General features: G+C 43.8%; 1 pseudogene; it reads right to left on the minus strand.

The window, feature by feature from the left end:
• Positions 1-1,632: 1,632 nt before the first annotated feature.
• On the minus strand, positions 1,633-1,733 carry LOC132500453 (U6 spliceosomal RNA; annotated as a pseudogene).
• Between the last annotated feature and the right edge of the window lie 7,990 nt (positions 1,734-9,723).

Below are 9,723 nucleotides of genomic sequence, written 5' to 3' on the forward strand. Positions count from 1 at the left end.
ACATCCTCTCCCTTGTCCAGGCTTAATTTATTTTTAACTCACCTGTGTTTCCAAAGCATCTTATGCATTTGTGCACTGACGCACTTCCTCTATGTTGTGATTATTCTCCTTAATCCATGCTTCCCAGCCCTGGTTTAGTCACCCAGGAAGCTGTTGAAAAAAATCTCAGTGCCTGAGCCCCATCCCCAGAGTTCCTGGTTTTCTTGTACTCACAACTCTTTTTTTGGTTGTTGTTGTTAATAGCACTAACTCTTTTTTGTGTGTGTGTGTGTGGTGCGCGGGCCTCACTGCTGTGGCCTCTCCCGTTGCGGAGCACAGGCTCCGGACGCGCAGGCTCAGTGGCCATGGCTCACGGGCCCAGCCGCTCCACGGCATGTGGGATCCTCCCGGACCGGGGCACAAACCCGTGTCCCCTGCATCAGCAGGCGGATTCTCAACCACTGCGCCACCAGGGAAGCCCTAGCACTGACTCTTTTTTAAAGGCTGGTACTAAAGTCTGAAATAAATTTCTCTGGGAGAGTTTTGCATAGTTTGCAAACTGGGTTCCCTGGGGTACAAGGGGCTCTCTGGGGGTGCTTCAGGGTCTGCTCTGGGGGAGGACCCTGGCAGATAGGAGAGCAGGAATGAGCAGAGTGTGTGGGGCATGGGCTGTGGACCCAGCCAGAAAGTGAGGGAGGGCGCTGAGGAAAAGAAGCCCACCCTTCCTCTTCCCAGCGATCTGTTCATCCCAGTCTTGGGCAAACAAACCAGCCCAACAGGGATACTTAACCTACTATGAGCAGGTGCTTTTACAGGAACCCAGTCTTTAATCCTTCCAAGAATCCAGTGAAGTAGGGTTTAAAGGCAGTAAGAGGTAAATAAAGATGGCAAGTTACAGGCCAGAAATGGAACTGGGACTTCTGGCCCCAAAACCTTTTCACTTTTTACGTTTTCCTCCTATAAAGCTCTGGGGTCCGAGACACAAAGGGCCCAAGGGAAGTTTCCATCTTCTCCTATCAACATTCCTCCCATCAGTCCAGAAGGTACCTGGCCTCCTGGCACGGGTGGAATGGAGGCCGGAGGTGGGAGGGACAGGCAGGCACCACCACCCGCAGAGCTTTGGTTTTCTGCTCTGACATCAGATTTGCCCAAACTGCTGGGAGGAACATTCCAACCCCAGGTCCTGGTCCTCCGGTTGCCAGACTCTTCTAGCCTCCAGCCTTTATCCAGGTCCTCCTCCCGTCACCTTTCCTTTTCCCCCAGAGAGCACATCTTTCTCCCCCATGTCTGCGCTGCCATGGCATTGGAAGGGCTGCAGAGTGGAGCATGGCCACGAACCTCTCTCCTTCCTCCTGTGAGCAGAGAGAGTGCACGTGGGTGAAAGCTGTAGCAGAGGATGTAATCACAGAGGTAACAAGCCCTAGAACGTCAGCTCCAGGGAGAAGGGTTTTTGTCTGTTTTCTTAGCTGCTGTATCTCAGGGTACATAACAGTGTTTGGCGCATGTTAGATGCTCAGTAAGTACCGACAGAAGGAATTAATGAAAGCTACTGTTTGTTTTGTTGTCGTTCTTTTTTTTTCTTTAATTGTAGTATAGTTGATTTACAATGTTGTGTTAGTTTCTGCTATATAGCAAAGTGATTTTGTTATACATAAAAAATATGAACGGTTCACAAATTTGCTTGTCATCCTTGAGCAGGGGCCATGCTAATCTTCTCTGTATTGTTCTGATTTTAGTATACAGTAGGTGCTGCTGAAACGACACGGAAGCTACCGTTTGTAAGTACCCACTATGCTCTAGATGCTGTGCTACACAGATTATGGTCATTTTTCTCTCCAAAAACCTTAGGCTTTTGCATTTGTTTAATTTTAATTTCACAGTTTTCCTTGATTATTTTCTTTTTTTAATTGAGATGTTGGAGAAGCAGGAGACTGTTGTGCCTCACCTATTGCAAAAATGTAACAATAAACTTCCTCAAACTAAGATATTCTTTATAATTACACTGCTTACACGTAAGGACACATGTATGTTTTTTACAGAACATTTTTTTAACTCTCCTGTTTGTAGAGAAATTGTTTCAAAGATATTGCCTTATAGCTTTGCAATTAGAAAAAAAAAATGCTTTACTTACATCATGTCATTTACTCTTACCTGTTGCAATATCTTATTCCTGTTCAATATGCAGACAGGAAACTAGAGATTAAGCGAATGCATTTTGCCAGCTGTGTGACCTTGAGTAATCTACTACTCTCTCTGATTTTTAGTTTCTCCATCTGAAAAAAAAGAAGGTGATAATTTTGGCCTCTTAGGATGGATGTGAGGACTGAGTTAAAGTGTCTGAAGTACTCAGCCCAATGCTGGGCCCAGAAAAATAAGAAGTAGACAAAGGAGAGGAGAAGGAAGGGATGAGGAGAAGGGAGAAGGAAGAGAAGGAAAGGAGAGGGAAGAAGGGGAGGAAGAGTGTTGCCAACTCTTAACTTTGCTGCATGAAAACATTTAAAACCACCCTGTAGGGCTTGCCTGGTGGCGCAGTGGTTGAGAGTCCGCCTGCCGATGCAGGGGACGCGGGTTCGTGCCCCGGTCCGGGAAGATCCCACATGCCGCGGAGCGGCTGGGCCCGTGAGCCATGGCCGCTGAGCCTGCGCGTCCGGAGCCTGTGCTCCGCAACGGGAGAGGCCACAACAGTGAGAGGCCCGCATAACGCAAAAAAAAAAAAAAGAAGTCCCTGGACTACATTGACAGATGAATGGATAGAGAAGATGTGGCACATATATACAATGGAATATTACTCAGCCATAAAAAGAAACGAAACTGAGTTATTTGTAGTGAGGTGGATGGACCTAGAGTCTGTCATACAGAGTGAAGTAAGTCAAGAGAAAAACAAATACCGTATGCTAACATATATATACGGAATCAAAAAAAAATGGTTCTGAAGATCATACGGGCAGGACAGGAATAAAGATGCAGACGTAGAGAACGGACTTGAGGACACAGGGAGAGGGAAGGGTAAGCTGGGACGAAGTGAGAGAGTGGCATGAACTTATACACACTACCAAATGTAAAATAGCTAGCTAGTGGGAAACAGCTACATAGCACAGGGAGATCAGCTCGGTGCTTTGTGACCACCTAGAGGGGATAGGGAGGGTGGGAGGGAGACACAAGAGGGAGGGGCTATGGGGATAGATGTATACATATGACTGATTCACTTTGTTATAAAGCAGAAACTAACACACCATTGTAAAGCAATTATACTCCAATGAAGATGTTAAAAAAAAAAGAAAAGAAGTTCCTGGACTAAAGCTCAGAGGTGGCGAACATACACTTGAACTTTGCTTTGGGTGGACAGAAGCATGAGTGAAGCATTTGTAGAAGTTGGTAGGATGAAGCAAACTTCATGCAGTTTAAAAAGTTGTTACCTATCAGTTGCAGTCAAATGAAGAAAATAGGCTTGTCTTGAAAAGGCATGTCTACAACTTAGAGATGAGGCAATCCTGATGGGCTCGTAATTGTTCCATTTTACAGTGGAGAACATCCCTGGGCTCTTAGTTTCCTTAGGTGTAAAGCGGAGGCACTAATTCCTACGTAGCCGACCTCCTAGGGTTGGCGTGAGAAGCAAATGAGAGAATGTTAGCTTAAAGCTCTAAGGGTAAGTAAGGTGGTGGCAGTATCTCTCACAACTTCACAGTTTTCCCTTGAGAGACTACAGTGGAACATTTTACATGTCGCACACTTTTTGTTTATTAACTCATTTACCTCCCTAAGAAGTAAGTGCAGTTGATGTCTTTCCATTTTACAGATGAAGAACTTGAAGCCTGGGCAGGTTTACACCCAGAAGCCAACCAGGTATACATGGCAGCACTGGGATTTGAACCCAGGTCGACCTGGCTCAAATCTGAGCTGTTACTATTGTGCCATCTGCCTTTCTAAGCACTTGTCATCATACCTCCTCCTAGCCACCCACTGTACAGTAAATGTCTTCATCCACAGCCTTTCTTTCCTCGTGGGAGGGTTGCTATATTCAAATTCTTTGGCATGTTATCTACTAGATGTAACAGAAGGAAGCTGAAAGTTTGCTAAAACCTTAATGATTTCCCTTTTTGGTCTTCTGGAGGTTTGCAGTGAGACGGTTGAGTCAGCCATATTCTTGGGGTAAACTTTGTGTTTGCAAAACAATCAAAACCTCTAACCAGCTGGAACAAAATCCCATGAGCTACATGTGGCTGCCTTTCTCAGGACACACAGCGTGGTGTCCCACGGAGGTGGGAAATGCCCCATGGCATCGACTGCTAAGAAGAGAGCCTCTCCACACCCAAGGCCATTTGGTCATTTACTCAATGTCTCTGTCCGCAGTACCTGGATGGTCTGGACTTGCTTCTTATAGAATCCTAAGGCACTTCAGGGCCCCCTCCTTCTGTCTGAGAGGTCGTGAATAACCGAGTTGGGGGAGCCGTTTGCAAGACTGGGTGCAGACAGGTGGGGATGTGCTGCCCAGCTTTCCTTTTTCTTTTCCATTTAAAAATTACTAGGAGGCAGAGGGGAGGGATAAATTAGGAATTTGGGATTAACAGATACACAATACTCTATATAAAATAGGTAAACAACAAGGACCTACTGTATAGCACAGGGAACTATATTCAATATCTTGTAATAACCTACAATGGAAAAGAATCTGAAAAAGTTATATATACACACATATATATATGTATAACTGAATCACTTTGCTGTACACCTGAAACATTGTAAATCAACTATACTTCAGTTTTAAAAAAAATTACTAGGGACAACCAATTAACACCTGTAAATGGACCTGAAAGTAAAATGTGGTTTTTAAGCAAACGAACCATGTCTAAAAATTATATGTCCCTAACAATGAGGTTTCAGAACGTGAACTGTGGAAATTCTAAAGTTAGATGAAACTTCATTCAGCAACTCCTGAAACGACTGACTATACACTTCAAGAAGACTCAACCGAGAAAACCACCAACATTGCTCTTGTTTGCATTTTCTACAGAACAATTAGAAGCAGGAGTCACGGCTCCAATCCCACAATCACCAGGGATTGGCCAGCTCTATCTCCAGCACTGACTAAAAACAGGAAATACTAGTTGTAACTAAATGGAACCAATAAAACAAGAACCTCCTTTGACTTTATCGCCACTTGGAAAAAGCAACTAAAACCAAATAACCCATCTGGACCCATTTTCTGGTGGTAAATGAGGTAGATTAACCTGGGGGAGTCCCAATACCTATGCCAGCTGGAAGAGTCATGATTCTGTACACGGGCCACCAACGGTCAAGGGCTGCAATCCTCCACACACCTGCGATGTTCACATCTGAGCTGTCCTGGGTGTTCTCCCGGTGGGGTGGCAGGGTGACTGCAGAAGCCCCCAGAGAAATCCTAACCCTAACCCTCAGAGGGCAGAAGGTGGACACCAATCTACAAAAATCGATTGTGTCACTGACTCTTAAATATCTCCAGTGGTTTCTCTCTCCTTAAAGCAAAGAACCAAATCATTTGGAAACATGACAACAAATGAATACACTCTGAAGCTTGCTATTAAAAAATTTTTTTCAACAGATTCAAAGAAATAATGGAATTTATGTTAAATTACTTTAAGAAATTATATGCAACAAAAGTTAATCTGTGAGCCAAGATAGTGACATGCTGGGACTTCCCTGGTGGTCCAGTGGTTAAGACTCCTTGCTTCCCCTGCAGGGGGAATGGGTTTGACCCCTGGTCAGGGAACTAAGATCCCACATGCTGCATGACTGAAAAAAAAAAAAAATGGAAAAAAAGAAGATAGTGACATGCTGAAAAAAGTTAAATAGTGAGGGTGAGCAGAATAGGTCACCCCCAAATAGGCCAATTTGACACGTGGATTACTTTGAGCTGAAGGCAATCAAGACCCAGCAGACTCAGGGAAAACTTTTACCTCTCCCTTAACTGCCTAAAAGAATTTAGATAACGGGCCTGGTCCTGAAAGAGAGATACTATCAGAGATAACGTTTTATCTGAATGACCTATCTTCATGGCAGGGTGAACATCTAATCATCAAACACCTGCTCTTCTTATCTTCTTGTGAATTACCCTCCTCCCCTTTGAAGACCCCGGGTCCCTATCCCAATCCTTGACTCAGGATGACATATAAGCCTCAGTTGCCCAATTTACCTTTAGGTCTCAAATTTTTGTGGGACTCTTGTCAAAATTAAACTTGGTTTTCTCTTGTTAATCTGTCTTATGTCAATTTACTTATTAGACCAGCCAAAGAACCTAGAATGGGAGAAGGGAAATTTTTTCCACCCCTAGAATAGTCATATATTAAATTGCCCAACTGTCCTTTTCTGTTGTACATTTACCCATGAGTTCAGTTTAAGCCTCTTGTTTATTTTGTCATACAATTGAATTACATTCTTTTCTTCAATAGTTGAATGGTTCCAAATGTGACTTTTCATTCAGAGAATTCATTCTTACCATTGCCAAAACCCCTCTATTTCATTCAAATGAATCAGCTCCTCTAATTAGCAGGAAATAATCTGGAACTAATCAACTAAAAGATCTGACTTGTGGGAACCCTCTTGCACTGTTGGTGGGAAAGTAAATGGATACAGCCACTATGGAGAACACTATGGAGGGTCCTTAAAAAACTAAAAATAGAATTGCCATATGACCCAGCAATCCTACTACTGGACCTACACCCAGAGAAAACTATAATTCAAAAAGACACATGCACCCCAATGTTCATTGCAGCTCTATTTACAATAGCCAGGTCATGGAAGCAACCTAAATGCCCATCGACAGACAAACGGATAAAGACGATGTGGTACATATATACAATGGAATATTGCTCAGCCATGAAAAGGAATCAAATTGGGTCATTTGTAGAGACCTGGATGGACCTAGAGACTGTCATACAGAGTGAAGTAAGTCAGAAAGAGGAAAACAAATATCGTATATTAACACATATATGTGGAATCGAGAAAAATGGTACAGATGAACCAGTTTGCAAGGCAGAAATAGAGACACAGATGTAGAGAACAAACGTATGGACACCAAGGGGGGAAAGCAGGGTGAGGGGTGTGGTGATGATGGTGGTGTGATGACTTGGGAGATTGGGATTGACATCTATACACTAATATGTATAAAATAGGTAACTAATAAGAACCTGCTGTATAAAAAATAAATAAATAAATGAAATTTAAAAAAAAAAAAGATCTGAGTTGTCATCAAAATGCCTTGGGAGGGCTTCCCTGGTGGCGCAGTGGTTGAGAGTCTGCCTGCCAATGCAGGGGACACGGGTTCGTGCCCCGGTCCGGGAGGATCCCACATGACGCGGAGCGGCTGGGCCCGTGAGCCATGGCCTGTGCGTCCGGAGCCTGTGCTCTGCAACGGGAGAGGCCACAACAGTGACAGACCCGCGTACCGCAAAGAAACAACAACAACAACAACAACAACAACAACAAAATGCCTTGGGAAACATGTTAAGTAAGATAATAAAATCACTTTACAGAACAGCCAGGAAGGGAGAAGAGGGCATAGAGTCGATGGAAAAGCACAGGCCCTGGGATTGAAAGCACACATTTCCCTATTTAATAACCACGTGTCCTGGGGAAAATAACTTAATGGCTTGGGGCCTCAGGTTCCTCATTGATGAAGTGGAGGTAGTAATCTGCTATGCCTGCTTCCAGGCTCATTCTTGGGACCAAATGAATCATGTAAAAATGTTTCGTAAATGCCAAAGCACCATTCAATTGCAAACTACAATTATTCAGTAGTTGGGTTGCTTTGGAGACAACAGAAAAAGTCCTTGTGTTTTACATTCAGCCCTCAGACCACGTAATGCTGCTGAGGGAACCCCATATTTGCATGCCCTCTTCCATCCCAGCAGACCCCCTAAGGGGTTCCTCGTGGTTTCTGTGGCTTTAGGCCTGGATTGATCTCACAGTATTTCCTCTTTTCTCCACAGTGATTCCCCTGGAGCCATGACAAGCATATCACAGTCCATCAACAAGAAACTAGGCAACTTTTTGCGAAGTTAGACTTGAACCTAGAAGCCTATGCATTTCGGTTAAAAACGGACTTGGAAACAAATAAAAAGTTCAACAATTTTGCTATGATTCCAGTAGAGGGCGACAGGGCTGCAGTGACTCTCCCACAGGAACTGCAACGTAATTCAAAGGTTAACAACACACAGAGCCTGCCTCCCTTCTTTCCTTTCTAATCAGATGATTATAGTCATAATTTTAATACCTCTTTGTAGAGAAAAGACATGGCTAAAGGCCATTATGCATTCGGCTGCACTTCCCAAACTCTTCCAGAATGGGTCTGCATTTTTTTTTTTTTTTAATCACAGGAGCCACTAGGGCATTTGGAAACAGCAACAAAGGCACGTAATGTGTTCAGTCTCCGGATGCTTCACACCGATGGGCACCATTGATGGCAGAGCCAGAATTCACCCTGTTTTCTTTCTTCCTGAATCAGAACCTGGGGGCTGTTCAAGCATCTGTCCCATTTCCAGTCCAGAAGAGGGTCCTGATTAGTCTAAGCCAATCAGAGCATGTTTTAATCTGGTGAATGTAACTGGTCCAGGGATGGACTTAGGGCTTTACTTGGCCTAGTCAGACTGAAGTGTAGGGCTTATCTTCTACGATCTGGGAAAAAGTTTTACCTCTTTCTCTCCCACTGGATATGAATGAGGAAACTTGTTGCTATTGGCAGCCATATTGTAAGGGTGGGTAAGATGGCCAGAGGAAAAAGAAGGAGGGAAGGAAATAACCCAGGTTTTTGGTGATGCCACTAAATCCAACAACCCTGTCACCTAGACTTCTTGTTTTGTGAGATAATACATTTCTGTTTAAACCTACTTTGGTCAAGCCTTTATTTTTTGCAGATACCATACGTATATGGATTAATGAGCTCCCTTCACTTTTCCCAAGGCCACCCGCTGGGTGGGCTGAAATAGTGGTTGAGAGCAACTACTTTGGACTAGTTTTTATCTTAAACTATCTATTGGTTTTCCGTGGGTCACTTGCTGAGGATGTTGTTGCATATTATTTCTGTGATATTATCCTTTTCATTAACCCAGTGCTTTAGAGATACTTGTTATTTATTCCTAGTCCTAGATGGATCTATAACTTAGAGGGGTTATCTCTAAGTGAGAGATTGCAGTACAGTAAGTCAAAACATGTACAAAGTCACCCAATATGTCCATGACTGTGCTGAAAATACTGTGTACTTCATAAGTGCACTTCTCATTTGTAGTTCTAGCCTGATGGAGGGAAAAATTCAGTTTATCTAACATAGCAAACTATGGTAGTTTTAAAAAACAGAAATCTTTAGTGCTGTCTTACTTTGTTCTTTTTTTCTTTTTTTATAAATTTATTTTATTTATTTTTGGCTGTGCTGGGTCTTCATTGCTGTGCGCGGGCTTTCTCTAGTTGAGGTGAGCGGGGGCTACTCTTCACTGCAGTGTGCGGGCTTCTCATTGTGGTGGCTTCTCGTTGCAGAGCACGGGCTCTAGGCACGTGGGCTTCAGTAGTTGTGGCTCACGGGCTCAGCAGTTGTGGAGCGCGGGCTTAGTTGCTCCGCAGCATGTGGGATCCTCCCGGACCAGGGCTCGAACCCGTGTCTCCTGCATTGGCAAGTGGATTCTTGACCACTGCACCACCAGGGAAGTCCCTGTTCTCTTTTTCAAGGTTGGGGGATTATACATGTGTTTTTTCTTACTGATTTATCATTGCTAGTTT

Source organism: Mesoplodon densirostris, chromosome 12, assembly GCF_025265405.1.
Source record: "Mesoplodon densirostris isolate mMesDen1 chromosome 12, mMesDen1 primary haplotype, whole genome shotgun sequence".
NCBI lineage: Eukaryota > Metazoa > Chordata > Mammalia > Artiodactyla > Ziphiidae > Mesoplodon > Mesoplodon densirostris.